General features: G+C 35.6%; 1 long non-coding RNA gene across 1 annotated transcript in view; it reads left to right on the top strand.

Annotated features, from left to right (window-relative positions):
* Positions 1–1,282: 1,282 nt before the first annotated feature.
* LOC125921247 (uncharacterized) overlaps positions 1,283–27,303 on the top strand; it is a 156,080-nt gene continuing 130,059 nt past the window's right edge. The window contains exon 1 of the long non-coding RNA XR_007457353.1: positions 1,283–1,642. This is a non-coding gene — a long non-coding RNA (uncharacterized LOC125921247). The remainder of the gene's footprint in view (positions 1,643–27,303) is intronic.

Raw genomic sequence — 27,303 nt, 5'->3', positions numbered from 1 at the left:
ATTTTTGCATCTATGTTCATAAGGGATATTGATCTATTGTTTTCTTACAGTGTTTTCCAATTTGGTGTCAGGATAATGCTAGCATCTTAAAATGAGTTGGGAAGAGGGGTGCCTGGGTGGCTCAGTTGGTTAAGCATCCCACTTCACCTCAGGTCATGATCTTGCAGTTCGTGGGTTCAAGCCCTGTGTCCGGCTCTGTGTTGACAGCCTGGAGCCTGCTTGGGATTCTGTATCTCCCTCTCTCTGACCCTCTCCTGCTCATGCTCTGTCTCTCTCTCTCAAGAATAAATAAACATTAAAAAAATTTAAAAAATGAGTTGGGAAGTGTGCCTTCCTCTTCTATTTCCTGGAAAATTTTGTGTAGAATTAGTATTCCTTCCATAAATTCACAAAGCAGGCATCAGGGCATGGACTTTTGCTGGTGGGAAAATTTTTCACTCCACACTCAATTTCGTGAACTGACGTAGGGTTATTCTATTTGTCTATTTCTTGAGTGAGCTTTGCCAGATTGCGTCTTTCAGAGAATTTATTTGCATACAGCTGTGTTTAACATTATCATATTATCCTTTAATGTCTGTAAGAGTTGCAGGGACCCTCCCCTGCTTTTACTCCTACAAATAGTAATACTGTCTTCTCTCCTTTTTCCTGGTTTCTCTGACTAGAGAGTTATCGATTTTATTGATCTCTTCAAAGAGCCAACTTTGAATTTCATTGAGTTTTCTCTGTGCTTTTTTTTTCTCACTTGTTTACTATTTCATTGATTTCTGCTATCTTTATTATTTCCTCTTTTCTTCTTGCTTTGGGCTTCATTTGTCCTTATTTCTCTAGTTGCGTATGTTTTAGGAGGAAGCTGAATTAACCGACTTAGGACCTTTCTTATTTTCTAATATAAACACTATTCTTAAAATGTCCCTGTAAGCCTGCTTGCGAGAGCTCCCTGGCCTCCCCCAGGGATAGCACACCTGTGCTTTGTATCAGAGCAGTGCACGACTCCGATTCCGCGCTCAATCCGGTTTCCTGCCTTCTGAGGGAGTTGGTGCCGCTTTACTGCTCTCTCAGCAGCAGCAGCAGCAGCAGCAGATACCTCGGCCTGGATGGCTGTTGTGAGAGGGCTTGCAGTTTGTTTCTCTGTTCGGGGCTTTGGGTGCGGGCAGGTGGGCATTCCTGTCTCCCACGTAAGTGCAGGCAGCTTTAACCTCTCGGCTTTTCAGCAGCGGTTTCCCTTTACCTAAAGCAAGAGCTACAGCCTGGCCATTCCATCCCAAGGGGGCGGACACCTTTTGCTTCCACCCCTCCATCAGTCAGTAGATATTTACTGGAACCCTAGCGGTGAGAGCGCTCCCTGCTTCTCCCGGCGCAGCGGAAGGCTTTCGCTTCCTTCGAGAGCAGGCTCCAGGAAGTGGGCGGGGTTTTACGCCGGCCGGAAAGACAGTTCCAGAGGTGTCTTGCTCTGCGCCCGGGAGCGCAGGGTTTAGAGGCAGGGAAAAGCGATCTGAATGAGTGCAGGCTCCGTGTCTGTCTGGGGCTCCCATGAATTCCATGAATTCCACGCTTTTCCAGCTAGTGATGGGTTTGTGAAATTGTTACTTTTCTTCTTACTCCCTTGTGGCTGCCGCGTCTCCCTTCCAGTGCTGTTTAAAAGGTAAAACAGTTTGTGTCTCTAGCTCCTCAGGAGTACACACCTTTTTGAAATTCAGTTCATCTGGTTGCCTTTTGACTTCAGCTCTCTGGCTAAAAAAAAAAAAAAAAAAAAAAAAAAAAAAAAAAAAAAAAAAAAATGATTTGGGGGATTATTTGGATTTTCCTCACTGTGTGAAGTGATGTTCTCTTGTGGTTTTCTGCATCTAAGCAGAAACATGATATATTTGGTACATCCATTAGGAAAAAATAAAGGCTGAAAATCAATTAAAAAATGCTTATTTATTTTGAGAGAGCCAGGGGAGGAGGGACAGAGAGAGAGAGAGAGAGAGAGAGAGAGAGAGAGAAACAGAGAATCTGAAGCAGGTTCAAAAACTCAAACAGCAGATGCTGGGCTCAAACTCACAAACTGTGAGATCATGACCTGAGCAGAAGTCCATAGCTTAACTGACTGAGCCACCCAGGCACCCCTGAAAATCAATTTCTAATACATATCTCAAGAAATTAGAAAAAAAACCAAATGTAATCTAAATTAATAAAATAATAAAGTAAGAAAAAAATAATAAAAAGTAAACATATAATTGAGATAATCAACCAAGTCAAAAGTGCGGTATTGTTGAAATCATTAAATAATGAATCAAACCTCTGACCAGAGAAGGAAAAAATAAAATGTACAAAGTTCAGAAATGAAAAAGGAAACAATACAATTTTTGCAGGAATTTTAAAAGTTAATAAAGTTGACATTATGAACACATACCTGCTACTGAATTTCACAATATAAATTAAATGGACAATTTCCTTTAAAAGCAAAATTCACCAAAACCAATACAAGAGGAAATAGAAAATCTGAATAGTCTTATATCTACCAAATATATTGGATGCATGATTAACAATCTTCACATACATACACCTTTCCCTGCATAAAAAAAAAAAAATAGGTCTAAATGATTTACTGTTGAACTTATGATACTTTTGTAAAACAATGTTAAGGAGAATAGAGAATGAAAAAGAAATTTTCCTACCTTGGTTAGTGCATAGATTAATAACAAACTGGACAGAAATTTCAAAAAAAAAATCTATAAACTAATGACTCTCATGAACAAGGATGTGATGATTCAAAGCAAATTATTGTCAAATTCATCAAGCAATGTATAAAAAGATGAGACTTTGGGAACAATTTGGTGTTAGACAGGAAATTTGAGATTGCTTTAACATTTTAAAATCAGCCAGTATAACTTCCCACAGTAACAAAATAAGGAAGAAAATTGTGTAATTTTTCAATAGATGTAGAAATAGCATTTGGTAAATTATAACATTTCTTAATGATAAAAAATAAGTTATTTGTAAGCAAAGAGTAAACTTAAAATTACTTTAAAGGTATCTACAAAAATAGAGTATATGGCATATTAATTGGTTATAAATATTAAAATTTTTTTCGTCAGAGACTGGCACTTACCATGTTTATTCATCATTATTCCAGATATCATATCATGGCCATTGTAATGAAGCAAGAAGAAAGATATAAAGCTTAGAATAGAAGAAATAAAGCTATAATTCACCCAGAGAATGATGTGAAGAATAGAAAAATTCTAAAAAAATATAAACCACTAGATTTAGGCAGTGAATTTAGCAAGAAATTAAATCAATTAAAAACCAAACTGGAATGTAGAATTTTTAAAAAATGATACATTGACAATAGTATCCATCCAAACAGGCATGAGCATAAATGTAAGATATAAAAGAAGTGAAAGGCTATGTACCTTGAATGAATAGGAAAACCCAGCAGTCAATTTTTCCCCAATTGTTTTACAGATGTCACAGGTAGATGCAAAGTAATTATGAAGTTAATTGCCCATTTTATTCATATACTTTATAAGTTTATGCTTTCATAAATTTACTTATGTTACATATATAAGTTTATACATCTCAAATATGTAATAAAACTAGCAAAAAATAAGGGATATAATATACTTGTGTCATATAGCAATGACAAAGAATTATTAAAATTAAAAAATTTAGTTTTATAAAATGAATTTACACCAATCAATAAACACTAGATGAACAGAACAATTTTTTTTGAAACCTTAAACAGGCATCTTACTGGAAAAATATTCAAAATGGATTATACATACAAAAATGAGTGGTCAGTCTCACATTTAATTGGACAGTATACAAAATAAAAAGTGCATGCAAAAACCAATTTTCCCTTAATAGATTGGCCAAAACTTTATATCTAGTAGGTGTGTATATAGATACTACCATAGAATAGTGGCAATATTGTAAGGTGGTAGAACTTTCTTGAGAGTAGTAGGGCAATATCTTTCATAATTAAAGAAAATATATATATCATTTGACCTATACATTTATTAACTAGAATGTTATTCTAACACCTAGAACCAATGTTAAATAATTTGTGAAACATCTATTTTTTGATAATAGTTATCAGTAGAAGAGAGCTGGAAATACAATTCCTTTACAATTACATCCACAAAGCCTAGTCCGTATTGTGACAAATAGTGACATAGTAGAAAATTTTCCACTAGAATTAGGAACAAGTCAAGAATCTACCAGTTTAACCAAATGAGGTGCATGTGTATGTATGAATATGGAATGGTCTTTAGGATATGTTAGTATTCTTAATGTTAGTATTCTTAATGTTGATACAAATTGGTATAAATTTTGTGGCAGGAAGTTAAGAGATCTTCCCTTTTGAGAATTTATATATTTTAGTGGTGAACTAGGAGAGAAGTCATTTGATAATAGGAGATGTTGCATTCTTGGACATATGAGGAAATTAGGAAAGATAGACAATGGCTTCTGTGAGGAATGAGTGTGAAACACAGAAGAATGTCTGACTAGTATTTAAGTTTATGTTTATTCAATAAATATTTATTGAGGACCTGCTGTGCCAGGCAAAGGATATACCAATGAGTGCATAAGACAATATGCCTTTCCTCATGGAACCTGCATGGAATTCGTGCTTGATTTCAGAGACAGGGAATTTCTTTTGTCATGTTGCTACGAAGACATAAGGTACTCTCACAGAGCCATGTTGGTTTCGAGAGAAGTGTCATCTGCAGAAGGGTTATGGTTATCCCCTCAAGGAGATACCACTTTTGTGAATACACCAACTTTTGTGCTTTGATAGTTTGGCTCTCAGTTGTCGTGGGCTAGGAATCCCAAGTTTCATAGCACTCTGTCAATGGCAGAATCATATTGACTGGTCTTTCAACGCAAATATTTCCAGTCAGATTGCTAACGTAACTTCGAAGGGAGAGTAGCTTTCCTAGTGATTTGAATGCTCATGTCAGCATCATCAGTGCAGTTTCTCTTTGTAGTTGAACTTCTTGGTAACTCAAGTTAGTTAGAGGGTCGCGTGGTGAATATTCCACCAGGAAAAGAGGAATTATATGCATGGATTGCTTAACGGCAGGCTAAGTTGCAGGATACAAGTAGGTCACATGGAGTCATTCATCTCAGATATGTCTTGGGAGTTCTTGGTGGAAAGTCTTTGCTTTCATATTCATTAAGGGAAAAACTTAGTGATTCTGAAAATCAAAATTTAGTGCCCAATCTCTCTCTCTTGCTGTGCTTCGATGTTGTATTAGTTATCCATAGCTGCACAAAAGTTACTCCCAAAACATAGCAGCTTGAAACAATGAACGTATTTATTATCTCATACACTTGCTGAGGGTCAAGAAATAGGGGATTGGTTTTGGTGAGTGGTCCTGACTTAAAGTCTCAGGGGTCAAGCTGCATACAGCCCAGGCTGCATTCTGTGAGGATGTGAATGGGGCTAGAGGATCTATTTTTCAGTTCACTTAACTGGCTTAAGGGGGCTTCAGTTCCTCACCACATAGTTATCACCATAGAGCTGCATATGACATGAATTCCCCAGATTCAAGGAATTGAGAGAGATGTCGCAACCAAGACAGAAACCTCAGTCTTTTAGAAATTAATCTTGGAGAAGACATACTATCATTGCTTCCATTTTCTATTAGTCATTCTGACCAATGACTGCTGTTACAGTATGGGAGGGATCAAGTAAGGATTTGAATACCAGGACACAGGAGTTATCAGGGACCATTTTGGAAATGACCTACTACAGATGGGCACGGCTTCTATTTTTCTCTTTGCTTCTAGATTAACCAGCCTGGCATTTACACATTCTTCCTTGTGCTATAGTAACACTATCCATTAGATTATTATAAAGTCACTTAAACCTTGCCTGAGAATCATCCTACCTCTTCGAGAAGACTTATTATGTGTTCCTCTTGAATTTTAATTCTTGATGAAAACCTTATTTCTTTCCAAGTTCTTGGGGGACCAATATTTTTTTGTTAGGTAAATATGAAAATGTAGCCATACAGGTGCATTAATGACTAAATCTTAAGAGATTCTAATCAATATATCACATTTTAGTTTGGCCATTTTCTTCACACTTTGTTTTATTCATTTGTCTTGTATCTCTTTAACATTAGTGATGAATGCTAACCCTTCTTTTTCCCATTGCTTTTTTGGGGAGAGGAAGGCAAGATAGAGAAACGGTTAATTTTAAACTAACCTTTGAGTCTTTATGTAATATTTAAAAATACATGATTTCAAACTGGTATTAGAATGAAAGTTATGTAAAATGGGAATAAAAATATCACATTTAGATTTCATATATTGCATGTGGAAATATATACATATATACAAATATATGTAATCACTGAATGAAGATCTATAACTTGGTTAATATGTATTCTGTTCACTTTACATTAAAGGGCACTACTCACAAATACTAATAAAAAATGGATGCTTTTGATAAACAACTCTAAGGGTCTGTTGGTAAACTTTGGTTTAAATGGAGGCCTGTAGAGCACGAAAGAGAAAACAAAACATCCCCAGAGAAGTAAATGTACTGCATATTGACATGAACTAAAAAAAAGAAAAAGCAAAAAAAAAAACAAGCCACCAACAGGTTAATGATTTAAGAAATGTAACTTCTCAGTTAAAATATCATATATTATTCATGTGGCCACAATACAATAAAGTATTTTTCTATTTATTTTCTACAAATAATGTTGTATTTCTTACTGTAGTGAATATACCAGGAGAAATTAGATGTGAACACGTTATGGTTTTTAATAGTTCAGTTCCTCAGAAGAATTCTCCATCTTGATTATATATATAGATGACCATTGTTCATAGTATGGTAGAAGTGTATGCAATTTCTAAAATCATAAGATAGTTCAGAGAAGCCAAAATAAAGAAATAGAAGAAAAATAGCCCTTAAACTTTAGTAACAATTTGTATGGTGACAAGTTTATTAAGAAATACCAAACTTTTTTATCCTATCTCTTGGAAATGATAGAACCACAAAGTGAGACTCCTAGAAAGGGAGTTTCATAAAATTCCATGAATCCCCTGTGTGAATCCTCTCTAGTCACATAATCCTCCTAAATTTAATCTTAATTTTTCTGAAAGAATGGAATTACTATTCTTAAAGATGACTTCAGTGAACACAGTGATTGCTGCATCAAAGTATATATAAATACTTTTTTAAAAGTGTTTATTTATTTTAGAGAGAGAGAGAGAGACAGAGTGCTAGTGGGGGAGTGACAGAGAAAGAGGGAGACATGGAATCCAAAAGCAGGTTTTAGGCTCTGAGCTGTTAGCACAGAGCCCAATGCAGGGCTCAAACCCACGAACTGCGAGATCATGACCCGAGCTGAAGTCAGACGCCTAACTGACTGAGCCACCCAGGTGCACTGATAAATACTTTGTAGAGAAAAGATCTTTTCTTTATAGTTTCAAATTAATATGACTTATTGACAAAAGCATGAATACACAGATTATACTTTTATTGTATAATGATATACTCTTCCATATTTGCTTATAATAATGATTTTACTTAAAAAAATTTTTTTAACATTTATTTATTTTTGAGAGAAAGAGAGAGCATGAGGGGGAGAGGGACCTAGAGAGAGGGAGACACAGAATTGGAAGCAGGCTCCAGGCTCTGAGCTGTCAGCATAGAGCCCGATGCGGGGCTCGAACTCATGAACCGTGAGATCATGACCTGAGCTGAAGTCGGACACTCAACAGACTGAGCCATCCAGGCACCCCTGATTTTACTTTTTAATAGCAGCATATGTACAGAAGTGTTTGCCTCCTTGATCACAAACAAGTTTTTTAAAAGTTATAATTCCAGGTCTATTGAGATATCACTGAAATAAAATATTGTGTAAGTTTAAATTGTAGGAGCATCTGGGTGGCTCAGTCAATTCAGCAGCCGACTTGATTTTGGCTGAGGTCGTGATCCCAGGGTTGTGGGATCAAAGCCCATATTGGGCTCTGAAAATGAGTGTGGAGCCTGCTTAAGATATTTTCTCTGTCTCTCCCTCTGTCCCTTCCCCCTCTAAAAGAATAAAAAATTAAAATTAAAATTAAAAAGAATAAAGTGTATATTGTGATGATCTGACACACACTACAAAATGACTACCACAGTAGTGTTAGTTAACCCTTCACGTAATTACCATTTCTTTTTTGTGATAAGAACAATTAAGACCTACTCCCTTAGTCTCTTTCAAGTATATAATTCAGTATTGTCAATTATAATTCCTGTGTTGTACATTAGATCCCCAGAACTTATTTATTGTATTACTGGAAGTTTAGATCCTTTGACGGATATCTCCCCATTTTCTCTAGTCCCTGGCAACCACCATTCTACTCTCTATTTCCATTAGTTCATGTTTTCAAGATTTCATTTATAAATGATATCATACAGTATTTGTCTTTCTCTGTGTGACTCACTTAGCATAATACCCTCAAGTTCCATCCATGTTGTCATATGGCAGGACTTTCTTCAGTTTCATGGCTGAATAATATTCCACTATATGTGTGTATGTATGTATGAATGTATACATATCCAATATATACACACCACATCTTCATCCATTCAGCTACAGGTAGGCACTTAGGTTGTTTCCTTATTGGCTATTACAAAATAATGCCATGAGAACACGGGAGTGCATATATATCTTTGGGATCCTGATTTCATTTCCTTTGGATACATATCTAGAAGTGAAATTACTATATCATGCAGTTCTATTTTTAATATTTAAAGAAACCTCCACACTATTTTTTTATGCTGGCTGTACCAATTTACATTCGTACTGATAGTGCACAAGGATTTCCTTTTCTTCCCATCCTTGCTTGTTCTCTTACTCTCTCTTTTATAAAAGCCGTTCGAATAGGTGTGCGATTGTATGTTGTGGTTTTGATATCCATTTCCCTGATGATTAGTGATGTTGAACATCTTTTCATGTGCTTTTTGGCCATTTCTATGTCTTCTTTGGAAAAATTGTTCATTAATTTTGCACAGTTTTAAATCCTGTTTGCTTTTTTAACTGTTCAGTAAATAATATCACATGAGTTCTTTATATAATTTGAATATAACCCTTTATCAAATATATAATTTGCAAATATCTCATTTTATTCATTAGGTTGCCTTTTCATTTTGTTGTTTCTTTTGTTATGCAGAAGTTTTTTAGTTTGATGTAATCTCATTTATTTATTTTTGCTTTTGTTACTTGTGCTTTTAGTGTCATATCCAGAAAAATTATTGCCAAGACAATGTCAAAGAGCTTTCCTTATGTTTTCTTCTCAAAGGTTCAGGTATTATGTTTAAGTCTTTAATCCATTTTGAATTAATTTTTTGTGAATGGTATAAAATAGGGGTCCAGTTTCATTCTTCTGTATGTGATTATCCAGTTTTCTCAATACCATTTATTGAAGAAAGAGTCCTTTCCCCATTGAGTATTCTTGCCTTCTTTTGTCAAATATTAGTTGTTTGTACATGTGAGGGTCTATTTCTGGGCTCTTGATTTTGTTCCATTAATCTATGTGTCTGTTTTTACGCCAATGTCACACTGTCTGGATTATTATAGTTTTGTAATACAATTTGAAATCAGAAAGTGTGATGCTCCCAGCTTCAGTCATCATTCTTAGGATTGCTTTGGCTGTCTGGAGCCCTAAGTGATTCCATATAGATTTTTGGATTGTTTTTCTATTTCTGTGAAAAATGCTGCTAGAATTTTGTTAGGAATGTCTTTGAACTGACAGATGGCTTTGAGTAGATATGAACATGTTAACAATATTTATTCTTCTAATCCGTAACATGGGATATCTTCCTATTCATTTATGCCTTCATTTTTTTTTTTTCATCAATGTCTTCTAGTTTTCAGTGTACAGGTCATTGTTCTTGTTCAAATTTTTAAGTATTTTATTGTTTTTGATGCTATTGTGAATGGGATCAATTCATTTATTTTTCAGATATTTTGTTGTTCATGTATAGGAATGCTAGTGATTTGTGCATGCTGGTTTTGTATCCTGCAAGTGGAATAGTTAGGATTTTTTATATATAAGATCATACCATTTGCAGCAGAGACAACTTTACCACTTTTCAATTTGGATGCCTTTTATTTATTTATTTTTTTTCTTGCTTGATTGGTGTGGCTGGGATTTTCAGTACCATGTTTAATAATAGTGAGAGTGGTCACTTTTGTTTTTGTCTTGATGTTGGAGGAAAAGCTTTCAACTTTTTTTCAACTTTTTGAGCAAGATGTTGGCTGTTGGCTTATTATACATGGCCTTTATTATGTTGAAGTATATTTCTTCTATATCCAGTTTGTTGAGAGTTTTTACCATGAAAGGATGTTGGATTTTGTCAAATGCCTTTTCTGCTTCTATTGAGATGATCATGATTTTTTATCTTTTATTCTATTAATGTGATGTATTACATTATGTATTCATATAATAATGAAACGATTTTGTATTTGAAGGATGAACCCCAGTTGATCATGGTGTACGGTCCTTTTAAAGTATTATTGAATTTAGTTTTCTAACATTTTCATGAAACTTTTTGCATCATGTTAAACAGGGATGTTGGCCTTTAGCCTTTTGTTTGTTTGTTTTTTAGTGTTTTTATCTAACTTTGGTATCAGGGTAATGCTGGTGTTGTAAAATAATTTTGGAAGTGTTCCCTACTCTTCAATTCTTTGGAAGAATTTGAAGAATTAGTGTTAATTTTTCTTTAAATGTTTGGTAGACTTTACCAGGGAAACCACTTGGCCCAGGACTTTTTTTCTGTTCAGACATTTTTGGTTATTGATTCAATCTCAATATTGGTTTGTTCTATTTTCACAATTCAGTCTTGGTAGGTTGTATGTTTCTAGAAACTTGTGCATTTCTCTGAGGTTATCCAGTTGGTTGGCATGTAATCATTCATAGTAGTCTCTTATAATCCTTTTTTTCATCTGTGGTTTCAGTAATGTCTCCTTTTTCATTTCTGATTTTCTTTATTTTATTCTTTTTTTCTTAGTCAATGAAAAGTTTGTTTATTTTATCTTTTCAAAAAACTGCTCTTAATTTCATTTGACCTTTTCTATTGTTTTATGGTCTCCATTTATTTTTGCTGTGTTCTTTTTCATTTCTTTCCTTCTACTACATTTGGGTTTAGTTTGATCTTCTTTTTCTAGTTCCTTGAGGTGTAAAGTTAGATTGCTTATTTGCGATCTTTCTTTTTTTCTTAATGTAGGCATTTATTGCTATAAACTTCCCTGTTTCAGTTGCTTTGCTGAATCTTACAAGTTTTGGTATTGTGTTTCCATTTTCATTTGTTTATATGTATATCTATCTATCTATCTATCTATATACACACACGTATATATGTATATACATATATATACGTGTGTGTATATATATATATATTTGAGATTTCCCCTTCGATTTCTTCTTAACCCATTGATTGTTCAGGGCTGTTTTAATTTCCACATGTTTGTTAATTTTTCAGTTTTATTGCTATTTATTTCTAGTCTCAGACCACTGTGTTCAGAAAAGATACTTGGTATGGTTTCAATCTTATTAAATTTATTAAGACATATTTTGTAACCCATCATACGATCTACCTCTGAAATTGCTTCTTCTACACTTGAGAAGAATGTGTATGTTGCTGCTTTTGGATACAGTGTTCTGTACATATCTTTTAGGTCCATTTGGCCTAAAGTATAATTCCAGTCCGTGTTCACATTTATTTTTTGTCTGGATTATCCATTGTCAGAAGTAGGGTATTGAAGTCTTCAACTACTGTTGTATTGTTAATTTCTCCCTTCAGATCTGTAGTATTTGCTTAATATATTTAGGTACCCTAATGTTGGGTGCATATATATTTATGATGATTGTATCCTTTTGATGAATTGACAGCTTTATTGTTACATAATGACCTTCTTTGTCTACCCTTTCTAGCTTAAAGTCTGTTTTTTTTTTTTTTTCTTATATAAGTATAGCTAACACTGCTCTCTTTTGGTTTCCATTTCATGGAAGATCTTTTTCCATCACTTCACTTTGAGACTGTGTGTGTTCCTAAATCTGAAGTGAGCCTCTTGGAGGCAGTGTTTATTTGGGTCTCATTTTTTTTAGCCACCCAGCCATTCAATGACTTTTGATTGGATAATTGAATCTATTTAAATTTAAGTCCTTGCTTATTGGTAAGTACACTAATGTCATTTTATTAATCTGGCTCTTCTGTAGCTTCCTTGTTCTATTCTTCTTCTCTAGCTGTGCCCCTTTGATAATTAATGATTTTTCATAATGGGATGCTTTGATTTCCTTCTCTTTATCTTTTGTGTATTTAGTGTAGGTTTTTTGTTCTGTGGTTGCTGTGAAGCTTACATAAAGCATTATGTATAAAAACAATCTATTTTCAGCTGATAACTTTGATCGCATACAAAAACTCACCATTTAGTCCCCTCTTTTAAAGTGTTTGATGTTAGGTTTATCTTTTTTTATATTATGTGTTTATTAATGAATTATTTTAACTATAGTTGTTTAACTGTCCTTTAACCTTTATACTAGAGTTAAGTGGTTAATGGGCTACCATATGAGCATATTAATATCTAATATTATGGTATTAGAATACTCTGAATTTGACTGTGTGCTTATTTTGATCAATTTGTTTATATTTTCATATGTTTTCATGTTAATACTTGCTGTTCTTTCAACTCAAAGAACTCACTTCAGGATTTCTTATAAAATACGTCTATCGGTGATGACTCCCTCAGCCTCCCTCATACTCCCTTGTTTGTATGGAATCTTCTTTTTTTCTCTTTCATTTCTGAAAGACAAATTTTCCAGATAGAGTATTCTTGGTTGACAGTTTTTTTTTTTTCTTTCAGCATTTTGGCTATATCATATTTACTCTGTAATGGCCTATAAGATTTCTGCTGAGAAATCTAATAGTCCAGTGGGGGTTCCATGGTAAGTTACAAACTTCTTTTCCCTGCTGCCTTTAAGATTTTTTTCTTTGATTTTTTTTACAGTTTTACTATAATGTGTCTTGGAGAAGAGTTCTTTATTTGAGTTTGTTTGGTGACCTATACATTTCATAAACTTGGATGTCCAAATATCTCCCCAGATTTGGGAAGTTCTCAGTCATTATTTCCTTAAATAAGCTTTCAGCACCCTTTCCCCTCTGTTCTGCTTCTGGGACCCAAATAATTAGCAAATTGTTGATCTTGCTGGTATCCTATAGATTATGTAGGCCTTCTTCATTATTTCTCATTCTTTTTTCTTTGTTCTTCTCCAGCGGAATAATTTAAAAGATCTTGTCTTCTAATTCACAGACTCTTTCTTCTGCTTGATCCATTCTTCTGTTGATTCTTCTTATTGCATTTTTCATTTCATTCACTGTATTCTTCAGCTTCAGAATTTTTGTTTGGTTCTTATTTATTATTTCTAACTCTTCGTTAAACTTTTCATTTTGTTCATGTATTATTTTCCTGATTTTGTTGAATAGTCTTCCTGTATTTCTTATAGCTCACTGTGCTTCCCTGAAACAATTATTTTGAATTCTTTATCATAAATTGCAGATATTCATGTTTTTGGAGTTGGTTACTGAAAGATTATTATGGTCCTTGCTCGTGTCATGTTTCTTTGATTTTTCATGTTCCTCGAAGTCTTGTGTTGCTACCTTTGCGTTGAATAACAATAACTTCCTCCAGTCTTTACTGACTGACTGGAGAGAAATGTCTTCTGTCCACCCTCTAGTTATTCTGCAACATTCTCAGACCTTCTCTAGATACATCTGATCCATGTTTCTTGCTCCCTCTTGTGGTAGAAATTCAAAACAAGCATTAAAAAAAAAATCAACTCTGCAATGCACCTATCTGGGTGCTGACAGTCTCCCTCTCATTTTCCTAAGGGTGGAGCTAAAGGTCAAGTGTGTGGTGTCTTCTGGTCCTGAAGATTAGGGGACAGGTTTTTGCATGTGCTCACCAGTCATCTTGCAAAGCTCAATTGTCACTGTCATTGGGAATATACTGAAGGTATCAGCCACAGGGTTGGGGTGTGAGTTAGATGTGCAGACTGCTGGTGGTGCCTATGGGCCAACTGACAAAATCTGTTAGTGAAGTGTGCCTAGTGATTGTGGGTTGGCTTTTTGATGGAGTCTGTGACACAGTAGGATCCCCATGTCCCATTAATCCCCTGTGAGAATCTTATCTACTGCTTTCAGCTACTCCCTACCCCAAAGTCATGCAACTCATGACTTAATACTTTGGATGTGACAAGAAAGAAATGGGCCTCCTGGGCAGTTTCCTGCACAGCTGGAGAGTTAGGCACTTACTCATATGTTCTTACTTTCCCTTGCAGGAGAAATCATGGGCCAAGAAAATCTCTTCTGGCATTGAACTGTGCTGCCTTGGTAGAGGGGTGATGTGTTGAACTGTTTCTCTTCCCCAGTGCTTACAAACTTATATAATTTTGCTTTACTGGTGTGCTAGAACTTCTCTGCTAGAAACTTGACTTCACAAAGGATCTCTCATTTGTGGGTGGTTGTCTGAGACAGTGTTCCCCAGATCTCCTGGAGTGCAGTCAAGAGGGGCTGGAGCCAGGATTGAGGTTGATATACCTATTACTCAATGCAGGGCCAGGGAGTACTTCTCCTGGGTACTTTGGCATGTGGCGTTGCATCTAACATCTCTCATAAGGTACTTTTGTCTGTGGATGGATGCCAAATTATCGTTGCGAGAGGATATGAGCAAGGGACATCTTTTTTGGCCATTTGCTGATGTCACTACTGAAGCCAGTTTTAGTTAGCTAAATATTTGCTGAATATTTACTTTATCTCCACCAGGTTGACAGTTTGTGATGGAGTAGAGATTAAGTAGACTTAAGTGTCAGGGAGGCTGCAGTGTGCAAAGCCATAACAGAATAAGAGAACATTTATTCTTAATTTCAGTACATGATAGAAATGTGGACCCCCAAAAGGGTATTTGTAAATATTTGCTATGTCAGCATTTTTTTATATGTAGAGAATTGGTTCCATGTGTATTAAAATATTTGGATCACTCCAACTCAAAAGGAAGGAGAAAACAATAAAACGGGTGATCTAGGCAATTAATAAGGTTTTTAAAAGTTCTTTAAGTTTATATATTTATATTAATAATATATTTATTATATTTATATTTATATATTATATATAGTTATATTTATTTATATATTATATATTATATATTTATATTTATAAACATTTATGTATTTATTTTGAAAGAGAGAGAGTGTGTGAGCAGAAGAGGGGCAGAAAGAGGGAGAGAGAGACTCTCAAGCAGGCTCCATGCTGTCAGCACAGATCCTGCCACAGGGCTTAATCTCATACACTATGAGATCATGACCTGAGCCAAAATCAAGATTTGGATTCAACTGACTGAGGCACCCAGGTGCCAATAAAAGTTAATTCTTGATGTAGTAAAACCATACCCATCCATACTAGCCAATTGATAGCACAAACAATAATAAAATCTGTATATGTATACAAATCTACTTGGGCTCACTATGCAAGGTTATTTCTAGTGTCAATGACAATGGCAGAATATGAGAGTGAAGGGCATGAGCGTCTTCAGCTTACTAGGTATCACCAAATTGCTCTCAAAAGTTGTACTGATTTACACTCTTATCTTAAATATGAGTTGTCATTTTCTTACATGTTTGTAAATGTTTGCCAATCTGAAAATGTGAAATGATATCTCACTGTTATAATTTGTATTTACTGGAGACAAATGAGGTTGAACAACTTTTGTTTTCTATTGGCAGTTTTGCACTTGTCTCATATCTCCTGATCATTTTTCTTTTTCAGTTTTTTTTCATGTTTATTTATTTATTGGGGAGGAGAGGCAGAGAAAGAGGGAGAGAGAATCTCAAGCAGCTCATAGTGCAGAGCCCAAGGCAGGGTTCGGTCTCAAAAACTGTGAGATGAAGAGCTGAGCCAAAATCAAGAGTTGGATGCTCTACTGACTGAGACACTCAGGGGTCCCTGATAATTTTTTCTTTAAAATTTTTTACTGAGGGATAATTGATACACAATGATATATTAGTTTCAGCAGTGAAACATATTGAATTGACAATTTCATATGTTACTCATGCTCATGACAATAAGGGTGGTTACCATTTTTTGTCCCATTTTTTATTTTGGGGGGGATGTTGAATTGTATAAGTTCTTTTTATATTTTGGATATATATTTATATATATTAGGATACATCCTAATCAAATGTATCATTTGCAAATATTTTCTCCTATTCATTAGGTAGCCTTTTGTTTTGTTGATGATTTCATTTGCTGTGCAAAAGCTTTTTATATGGAGGTAGTCCTTATAGTTTACTTTTGCTTTTGTTTCTCTTTCCTGAGAAGACATATCCATAACTATGTTGCCAAGGCCAATGCCCAAGAGATCACTGCCTTTGTTTTTTTGTTTTTTTGTTTTTTGTTTTTTTTGTTTTTTTTACGAGTTTTATGTTTTCAAGTCTCACAATTAGGTTCTTAATCCATTTTTGGTTTATTTTTGTGTATGTTGCAACAATGTGGTCCAGTTTCATTCTTTTTCATGTAGCTTTCTAGTTTTTTCAATACCATTTGTTGAAAAGACTGTCTTTTCCCCATTGTATATATTTGGCTCCTTTATCATGGATTAATTGGCCATACAGGTGTGGGTTTATTTCTAGGTTATCATATTCCATTTATCTAGAAGTCTGTTTTTGTGCCAGTACCATGCTGTTTTGATTACTACAGCTTTCTAATATATCTTCAAATCTAGAATTGTGATGCATCCAGCTTTGTTTTTCTTTCTCAAGATTGCTTTGGCTATTCGAGGTCTTTTGTGTTTTCATACAAATTTTAGTATTGTATATTTCAGTTCTGTGAAAGATGCTACTTCTCTGAAAGGTGTATTTTGATAGGGATTGCATTGAATCTATAGATTGCTTCGGGTAGGATGGACATTTAACAGTATTAATTCTTCCAATACATAAGCATGATACGTTTTTTATTTGTTTATGTTGTCTTTGATTTCTTTTATCAATGTCTTCTAGTTTTCAGAGTATAGGTCTTTTTTACCCCTTTGGTTAAATTTATTCCTACGTATTTTATTCTTTTTGAGCAACTGCAAATGGGATTGCTTTCTTAATTTCACTTTCCAATAGTTCATTATTAGTGTATACAAACACAATAGATTTGTGTATTAATTTTGTATCCATCAACTTTACTGAATTCATTTATTACTTCTAATAGTTTTTTGGTAGAGTCTTTAGGGTTTTTTATGTATAGTGTCATGTCACTATCTGCAGCTAGTGACAATTTTACTTCTTCCTTGCCAATTTGGCTGCCTTTTTTTTTTTTTTTTCATTTTCTTGTCTGATTGTTGTGGCAAGGACTTCCAGTATTATGTTGGATAAAAGTGGTGGACATCCCTGTCTTATTCCTGACTTAGAGAGAAGGCTGTCAGTTTTTCACCACTGAGTATGATTTTAGCATTAAGTTTTTCAGATGTGGACTTTATTGAGATGTTTCTGTAAACCCAGTTTGTTGAGGGTGTTTATCACTAATGGATGTTGTATTTTGTCAAATACTTTTTCAGTATCAATTGAGATAATCATATAGTTTTTATACTTCCTCTTGTTAATGTGATGTACTATATTGATTGATTTGCAAATATTGAGCTACCCTTGCATCCCTAGAATAAATCTCACTTGATTATGGTGAGTGAATCTTTTAATGTATCATTGAATTGGGTTTGCTAATATTTTGTTGAGAGTTTTTGAGTCTATGCTCATCAGAGATATTGGCCTATAGTTTTTTTTTTTTTTTTTTTTTTTTTTTTTTGTACTATCTCTGTCTTGTTTTGGTATCAGAGTAATGCTGACTTCATACAATGAGGTTAAAAGCTTTCCTTTCTCTTCTATTTTTTTGTAATAGTTTGAGAAAAATAGGTATTAACTCTTCTTTAATGTTTGGTGGAATTCATCTGTGATGCCATCTGGTCCTAGACTTTTATTTGTTGGGAGTTTTTTGATTACTTGATTCAATTTTATTACTAGTAATTAGTCTGTTCAACTTTTCTATCTTTTCCTGATTCAGCTTTGGGGAATTGTTAGTTTCTAGAAATTTACCCATTTTTTTTTAGGTTTGCCAATTTGTTGGCATATAATTTTTTGCAGTAGTTTCATAATTTTTTGTAATTCTGTGGTATAGATGGCTATTTCTCCTCCTTCATTTAAAAAAATTTTTTTTAAACATTTATTTATTTTTGAGACAGAGAGAGACAGAGCATGAACGGGGGAGGGGCAGAGAGAGAGGGAGACACAGAATCGGAAGCAGGCTCCAGGCTCTGAGCCATCAGCCCAGAGCCCGACGCGGGGCTCGAACTCATGGACCGCGAGATCGTGACCTGAGCTGAAGTCGAACGCTCAACCGACTGAGCCACCCAGGCTCCCCTCCTCCTTCATTTTTTATTTTATTTGCGTTCTTTCTTTTTTTTTTTTTTTCTTTTTCTTTTTTTGATGAGCCTTAGCTGTAAGGTTTTATCAATTTTGGTTTTCTTTTCAAAGAACTAGTTCTTGATTTCACTGATCCTTTTTGATTAGTCTCCCCTTTCATTTATTTCCACTCTAATCTTTTTTTTTTCCTACTTGATTTGAGCTTAACTTGTTTTTTTTTTTTTTTTTTTTTTTTTCTATCTCTTTTAGGTGTAGGCTAGGTTGTTTATACTATATTCTTTTTATTCCTTGAGGTAGGCTTGTATCACTATAAACTTCCCCTTTAGGACTGCTTTTGCTATGCATATAGATTTTAGACCATTGTATTTTCATTTCCATTTGTTTCCATGTATCTTTTGTTTTTCCTTTGATTTTTTTATGGACCCGTGAGTTGATTAATAGCATGTTGTTTGGCCTCCATGTGTTTGTGTTTTTTCCAGTTTTTTTTTCCTTGTAATTTATTTCTAGTTTTATATAATTTTGATCAGAAAAGATGCTTGGTATGATTTCAGTGTTCATCAACTTATTGAGACCTGTCTTGTGACCCAAAATATGATCTCTCCTGGAGAATGTTCCATGTGTGCTTGAAAAGAATGAACTCTTCTGTTTTTGGATGGAAGATTCTGTATGTATCTGTTAGGTCCATCTGGTCTAATTTGTCATTTAAAGCCAGTGTTTCTTTTTTGATTTTTTTGTCTGGCTAATCTGTTCATTGACGTAAATGAGGTATTAAAGTCTCCTACTGTCATTTTATTTACTGTCAATTTTTGCCTTTGTGTCTGTTACTATTTGCTTCATGTGTTTAGGTGCTTCTATGTTTGGTGCATAGATATTTACAATGTTATATTTTCTTGTTGGATTGACCCCTCTATCATTATGTAATGCCTTTCTTTACCTCTTGATACAGTATTTGCTTTATTATTTAAAAAAAATTTTAACGTTTATTCATTTTTGGGAGACAGTGTGAGCAGAGGATGGGCAGAGAGAGAGGGAGACACGGAATCTGAAGCAGGCTCCAGGCTCCGAGCTGTCAGCACAGAGCCTGACACAGGGCTCAAACTCGTGAACAGCGAGGACATGACCTGAGCCAAAGTTGGGCACTTTACCGACTGAGCCACCCAGGCACCCCGCTTTATTTTTTTTAATGTTTATTTATTTTTGAGAGAGAGAGAGAGTGCAAGCAGGGGAGGGGTAGAGAGAGGGAGGCAGATGATCTGAGGCAGGCTCCACACTGCCAACACAGAGCCTGATCTGGGACTCGAACTCACAAATTGTGAGATCATGACCTGAGCCAAAAACAAGAGTCAGATGCTCAACCGACCAAAACACCCAGGCACCCCCATAGAGTCTTTGTTTTAATGTCTACTTTGTCTGATATAAATATTGCTACCCCAGCTTTTATTTTTTTCGCCGGCTTTTATTTATGGACTTTTTCGGTTACTTCACTTTCAGTCTCTGTCTTTAGGTCTGAAGTGAATATTTGATAAGCAGCATATAGATGGATGCTGTTTTCTTATCCATTCAGTCACCCTATGTCTTTTGATTGGAACATTTAGTCTATTTATATTTACAGTAATTGTTGATAGTTATGTTTTTCCTGCTCTTTTGTTGTTTTCTGGTTGTTTTTGTAGTTTTTCTCTATTTTTTCTTCCTTTGCTCTCTTCCCTTTGTGATTTGATGGCTTTCTGTAGTGTTAAGTTTGGTTTCCTATTTATTTTTTGTGTATCTATTGTAAGTTTTTGATTTATGGTTACTATTAGGTTCATATGTAACATCTTATGTGGCTAGTGGGCTATAGTATGTTCACAGTCACTTAAATTTTACACATTTTAAAGGCACTAGATTTTTATTCCCCTCTCCACATTTTATGTATATGATATCACATTTTATGTCTTTCTTATTTTATGTCTCCCTTGTCTAACTTTTGTAGAATATAATTGATTATATAACTTAAGTGTTTTAACCTTCATATTAGCTTTGCAAATGATTAATCTATTACCTTTACTGTGTGTAGCTTTCACCCATGAAATTTTTCTTTTGTAATTTTTGTCTAGTGAAGGCCTGTCCTTCTGCTTAAAGAATTCCCTTTAACATTTTTTGTAAGGATAATTTAGTGGTGATTAATTCCATTAATTTTTGTGTGGGGAACTCTTTATCTCTCCTTCAATTCTGAATGATAATCTTGTGAGGTACAATGTTCTTGGCTGTAGGTTTTTTCCTTTTAGCACTTTGAATATGTATGCCACTCCCATCTAGCCTGCAAAGTTTCTGCTGAGAAGTCACCTGATAGCCTTATAGGGTTTCCCTTGTATGTAACTGTGTTCTCTTGCTGCTTTTAAGTTCTATCATTACTTTCTTCCATTTTAATTATTATGTGTTCTAGTGTGGACCTCTTAGGTTCATAGTAGGGGCTTTCTGTGCTTCCTGGACCTGGATGCCTATTTCCTTTTTCAGATTAGGGAAGTATTCAGCTATTATTTTTTCAAATAAATTTTCTGCCTCTTTCTCACTTCTGGGATTCGTATAATGTGAATATTATTACATTGATGTTGCAGGGATCCTTTAACCTATTCTCACTTTTTGTTATTCATTTTTCTTTTTGTTCAGTTTGATTCCTTTCCATAATCCTGTCTCCAAGACTGCTAATCCTTTCTTCTGCATCCTGGAATCTGTTGTTTTCTCCTAGTACATTCTTTATTTTAGTTGTTGAATTCTTCAGTTCTAACAGGTCCTTTTTTATATTTTATGTATATTTTTGTTGATGTTTTCACTGAATTTGTTAATTTTTTCCCCTCAAGTCCAATGATTATTTTGAGGACTATGACTTCGAACTCTTCGTCAGGCATATTGCTTATCACCATTTCATTCAGGTCTTTTGCTGTGATTTTGTCTTGTTCTTTCATTTGTGGCAATTCCTTTATCTCCTCAATTTCTCTCTTTATGTTTGTTTCTATGTGTCAGGTAGGCCAGGTATATCTCCTGGTCTTTAAAAAGTAGTGGCCAACAGGCACATGAAAAGATGTTCAACGTCGCTCCTTATCAGGGAAATACAAATCAAAACCACACTCAGATATCACCTCACGCCAGTCAGAGTGGCCAAAATGAAGAAATCAGGAGACTATAGATGCTGGAGAGGATGTGGAGAAACAGGAACCCTCTTGCACTGTTGGTGGGAATGCAAATTGGTGCAGCCGCTCTGGAAAGCAGTGTGGAGGTTCCTCAGAAAATTAAAAATAGACCTACCCTATGACCCAGCAATAGCACTGCTAGGAATTTATCCAAGGGATACAGGAGTACTGATGCATAGGGGCACCTGTACCCCAATGTTTATAGCGGCACTCTCAACAATAGCCAAATTATGGAAAGAGCCTAAATGTCCATCAACTGATGAATGGATAAAGAAATTGTGGTTTATATACACAATGGAATACTACGTGGCAATGAGAAAAAATGAAATATGGCCTTTTGTAGCAACATGGATGGAACTGGAGAGTGTGATGCTAAGTGAAATAAGCCATACAGAGAAAGACAGATACCATATGGTTTCACTCTTATGTGGATCCTGAGAAACATAACAGGAACCCATGGGGGAGGGGAAGGAAAAAAAAAAAAAAAAGAGGTTAGAGTGGGAGAGAGCCAAAGCATAAGAGACTGTTAAAAACTGAGAACAAATTGAGGGTTGATGGGGGGTGGGAGGGAGGGCAGGGTGGGAGGGAGGGCAGGGTGGGTGATGGGTATTGAGGAGGGCACCTTTTGGGATGAGCACTGGGTGTTGTATGGAAACCAATTTGACAGTAAATTTCATATATTAAAAAAAAGTAGTGGCCTTGTGTAGAAGAGGTCCTGTGGTGCCACATAGCACACGTCGCTCTTGTCACTAGAACCAGGTGCTCCAGAGGTATTCCCATGTGGGCTGTGTGCACCATTCTGTTACGGCAGAGTCAAGATTGCCTTTAGCACAGGTGGTTGCATTGACCTGCTTTGCCTGCTGAAGGTGCACTGTCAGGGTTTGCTCCCCATGCTACTGAGGCCCAGTTGCGCCCACCACAGCATCATTGGTGGGCATGACCAGTACTCATCCTAGCTGTCTGCAGTTAGGCGGCCAAGTAACTGCAGGCACACCAAAGGACAGGGCTTTCTCCTTGTCCAACTATCTAAGAAATCTGGTTGCAGGAGTTGTTGTCACACTGGTATTTGGTAATATCTCCCCACCTACCCAGGGCAGAAGTAATTTTAGAATGGCATAGGTCCAGCATAGGCTGCCTCCTGGGTGTGGCAGGGCAGGAGATGTCTTGTAGGGATAGGCAGGTTAGTTGGGTGGAGTGGGTCCACGAGGGAATGTTGGGATGGGGCAGGTAGTGCTAGCAAGGTAGATGGAGAGTGTTAGCATTGGCTCCTGGCTATCTAGGGTCGGGGAGGGGAAGATAAATGGTGTCTGCCAGTACTTTTGTTCCTAGAGAAATCTCCTACAGATCTCTGCTCCTCTAGTGCAAGTTCTAACATTAGTTAATAAATCTTCAAGTATACCTGAGGCAGTTTTCAAAATGCTGCTTCTATGCGGTGTCTTCTGCCAAGTTATTTAATATGGTGGCTCTTTAAGGGTGGGGTCTTGGTTTCCTATTGCCCTCAGGCTCTCCTGGACTGAAGCCTGCTGATTTTTAAAGCTCCTAGAGTTAAGACCCCTGGTTTTTCAAAGCAAGACATTATGGGGACTTGTCCTCCCAGGGTGGGTCCCCAGGGCTGGGGATGCCCAGAGTGGAGGGTATGATCTTCTTGCTTCTCGATGCTTATGAGTCCCTCTCATTTGTGGTTAGTCACTCCAGAGGTTTAGTTCCCAACCACACATCTCTTCCCCTCCTACCTTTTCAGGTGGTCTTCTCCCTAGGACTAGCTGTGGAAGATTTGTTCTGCCAGTGTGCAGGTCATTTTCAGATTTAGTTGCGTAGATGTATCTATTGACTTGGTGTGTCTGTGGGACAAGTTGAGCTCAGGATCTTTCTACTCGAGGCTCTCTCTTTGTCATTTTTCTATTAGGGTATTTATCTTTTTATTATTGATTTAGTATAATTCTTTATGAATTAAATTTCTGTAAAAAATTACATCAACTATAACTGATGTAACTGTAATGTGTTATAAGACCATATGAAAATTGGGAGCGTGTATGGAGAAAACATTCTCCTTTTTCACCATAGCAGACACTGTTGGTTGACAGCCTGGTATCTATGACCCTCTTCTATAGATGATGATATATTATCTACTAGTTGCTTTCTCATTTTTCATTCTACCTTTCTTTCTTGCCAGCACACCTGATTTAAATGGAGGTGCAAATGAATTTGTCTAAAAAGCTACTTCCTGGTTCTCTTTGTAGAATAGACAAACATGAGACATAATGCTCTTCTATGGGATAGGAATTGCTGTGTAGAATTCTGGAAAAACTCCTTCAGAGGGGACAAACTTAACTGGAATATATGTTTGAATTTCATCCTACTTACCCTTCCTGCCTGCAACATGGCCTCAGTGATAGGGGATGGTAGAGAAGGCATTACTCTGACCCTGAGGTGAAAGACACACCCTGAAAATGGAGATCAAAAATAAGGGAACTAAAGTAATAAAGGTTTTGTAGAGGGGCTGCATTTTCCCCAGACTGTCAACTTTAAAATTTCTTGCTGCAGAAAAAATTCCTAATGGATTAAAAACCCATTCCATAGTGTTGCTGTTACATGTAGCCTAGCACAATTCTTAACTGATAAAGGGGCTATAAGAACTTTGATTTTGTTTAAGATGGCAAGAAAGTCCTATGCCACCATAAATTACTTCCTAAGAAAAATTTTAACATTTTACATCATATATTCAAATTAGATTTCTCCAAAAGAGAATAGACAATATGTTAGTCCAAAATATCTTAATATTGATGAAATGTGAGATCGGGTTCCTTCCAGTAAATGTTGCCTTTTGTTTTGTTTTGTTTTGTTTGTTTGTTTGTTTTTGGAATATTTGATTGGAGGGATAAACTCAAGGACAGGTCTACAGAGGGGGCTTAAATCACAAGTAACAACCCAGAGTTGTCAGAGGTAGGGATATGGCAGAAAACAAAACAGGTAAAATTCCTGCTTTTCTGAAACTTAGGCTTGTACTTTTGGGAGAGAGACTATTAATAGACCTCTGATTACATAAAATAGGGAATGGTAAATTAAATGAAGAAAAATTAGGCAGAATAAGGGGACTGCAAGTTCAGAATGCTTGGAGGTTGTCAGAGAGGTGGCTCCCTCTTAGGTAGACTTGTCAGTAAGGCTTTCCTCATGAGAGGATTGTTGAGCATCTGCATGAAGTGAGGAAATAAACCACAGGCCAGCTGTGTGGCAGAACTGTTCCAGGCAGAGGGACTACCCAGTGCAAAGACCTCTAGATCAGTGAGGAACAAAGGAAGCATAAGAGAGAATAGGTGAGGGGAGAGAACAAGCTTGGGGATGACACCATGTTGGCCCTGTTAAAGACCTTTTGTTATTTTGAGACCTAAATATGTATATTTAAATGTAAATACAAATATATATACATATATATATATATATGTATGTATATATAATGTCACCTATAATGTAGAAAGTGCATGGCAGATAGCTTGCGCCTTACAGAGGAAAGTGTTTAATAAATTTTTATATCTGACATACCAATATTCTTTGAACTACATGTAGATCAGCATTTGCTGTATGACAGTGTGTGAGTTTCTAAGAAGTGTCTCCTTTATTTCTGTGAATTTAAAGGAAATGTATTCCCTGTGCCACCTCCACTGGCCGGGTCCAACATTGTGAGCCGATGGTTCGTGAGCAGAGCATAGCTATGTTACAGCCCTACTCCTGTCCTTGGTGTTCACAATTGGCATGATCCCACAGGGTGGCCTTGGCAAGGACTCTGCCTTGATCATTTTATTTCTAGCCCTTACTATAATTTGCAGTTCTAAAATAATGGACATAGAATAAATTCATAGATGTCTCAGGTTGTTACATGAGTTTACTTATTTGAAGATCCCATCAGTTGTGTATCATCTTATTTTTCCTGAAAGTATTTTTAAGAATGATGTGTGAACATCAGCAGAGTAGTCATATAATTTTTTTTTTCCATTCAAGTGTTTTTTTTTTCTTTCCTCAAGAATGTGAATGAGGTTTTACACATCTTCCTGACTTCTTTGTCAGTGAAATAATAGATGGGGGAGCCAGGTGACAAAGCATTCTTTCTTTACTTCTGTTTCTTCCCTTTAGTTCCAGGATATCTTTCCTTTTCTTACATCAGGTAGTTATTATCAGACCCTGGTAATAGTTCCACTAGTCCCTTCTTGAAACATCATTTAAATTTTAGTGCCACGTTTGAATTATACAAGCATTTTAAACTCAAGGAAGATGTAGAGATTGTAAATTCCCATGATGTGAGGTTCTTCCTTTCACCATGATTAATACTTGCGGCAGGAAGGATGGAATAAAGAATATTGTGCATGCTGGAATTTTACAGTCACTCGTGTACCCTGGGGGGTGGAAGTTGCAAGGAAGCTCAGATTCCTGTTCTCTTTATATATACATCAATTTTTTTTTTGAAAAAAAAAAAAAAGTTCAATAGGTCCAGGGAAGAGATTACTGAGTCTGCTCAGTCCTGCTGGTGTATGCCTGCTGAGCTGGGGTAGAGGGTCACACAGCTATCCTTGCCATGCTCCAAGGAGGAGGCCTGCTGTGGCTAAAGTATATGTTCTTATTAAATATATATCATGATGTACCTCTGTTGATATTGCTAAACTTCTACCATAAAAAGAGTTGCATATAAACAACAGAGCTAAATTCAGGTTTCCTCAGGAACCTTAGCATTAAAACTTGCTTAATAGAATATTAACCTAAGAGGTAGTTCTTTTATATATTTTGTTGTTGTTGTTGTTGTTGTTTTGTTTTGTTTTGTTTTTTTGGCCCAGACACAAGTACACAGTGCAATTTTAAGTATTTGTAAAATTATGGTAAACTACATTTGAGAGCATACAGTTTTATGCTGTCAGTTACATTGACCAAACCTTGGTTTCCTTATTAAGAATAGTATAACCAAAATTCTCACAGCTTTCTGTCAATTTGTAGGAATGTCTTTGTTCCTATACAAATATTCAATTTTCTTAGAAGGGGAAACAATAAGAGCAACCTAACTTGTTATTTGCTGTGTATGTAACAAGCTCAGATGGTACATTGTGAATTCTGTTGCCTCAAATCTAGCTTAAGTAACATTATTTATTTATGGAATGGTTGTTTCTAATATAGGCAAATGAAAGTGGTTCTGTTAAATCTAAATTTTTTTTAATGGAACTAATATGTAACACAGTGTGACATTGACTTACTACAGCATATATTTCTGATTCTAGATTCAAGAGTCAATATATTCTAACGTAACTGCAAAGCTCTAAGGAACTGTAATGCCAATGGATATATAAATAGGTGATATTCATCTTTATATATTTTAGTGTTTTCAGAGAAAAGCATTGAAACCATAAAAAGTGAAAATTATCCACAGAATAATGTGAATGAATTAATATTATCTACAGGGTTTCTGACTTGTATATAATGCTGATGTTTACGTGAGTCTTTAAAAAAGACCACCATTTAGAATTACCATCGTTAAGATTAAATCTTGCTTAGATGATGGGTTATCCACCCCTGGCATATTAGCCATTTACTTCTAAGATGAAGCTATTTTATTTCTTGTCATCACATAGCCATAAAAATTGCAGGCAGTCAGAAGTTAGCAATGGCTGCTTCACAGACCCACAGCAATACTTAGTAACAGATTTTCAAA

This window comes from Panthera uncia, chromosome C2 (assembly GCF_023721935.1).
Source record: "Panthera uncia isolate 11264 chromosome C2, Puncia_PCG_1.0, whole genome shotgun sequence".
NCBI lineage: Eukaryota > Metazoa > Chordata > Mammalia > Carnivora > Felidae > Panthera > Panthera uncia.
This window is presented reverse-complemented; position numbering and strand designations above follow the sequence as displayed.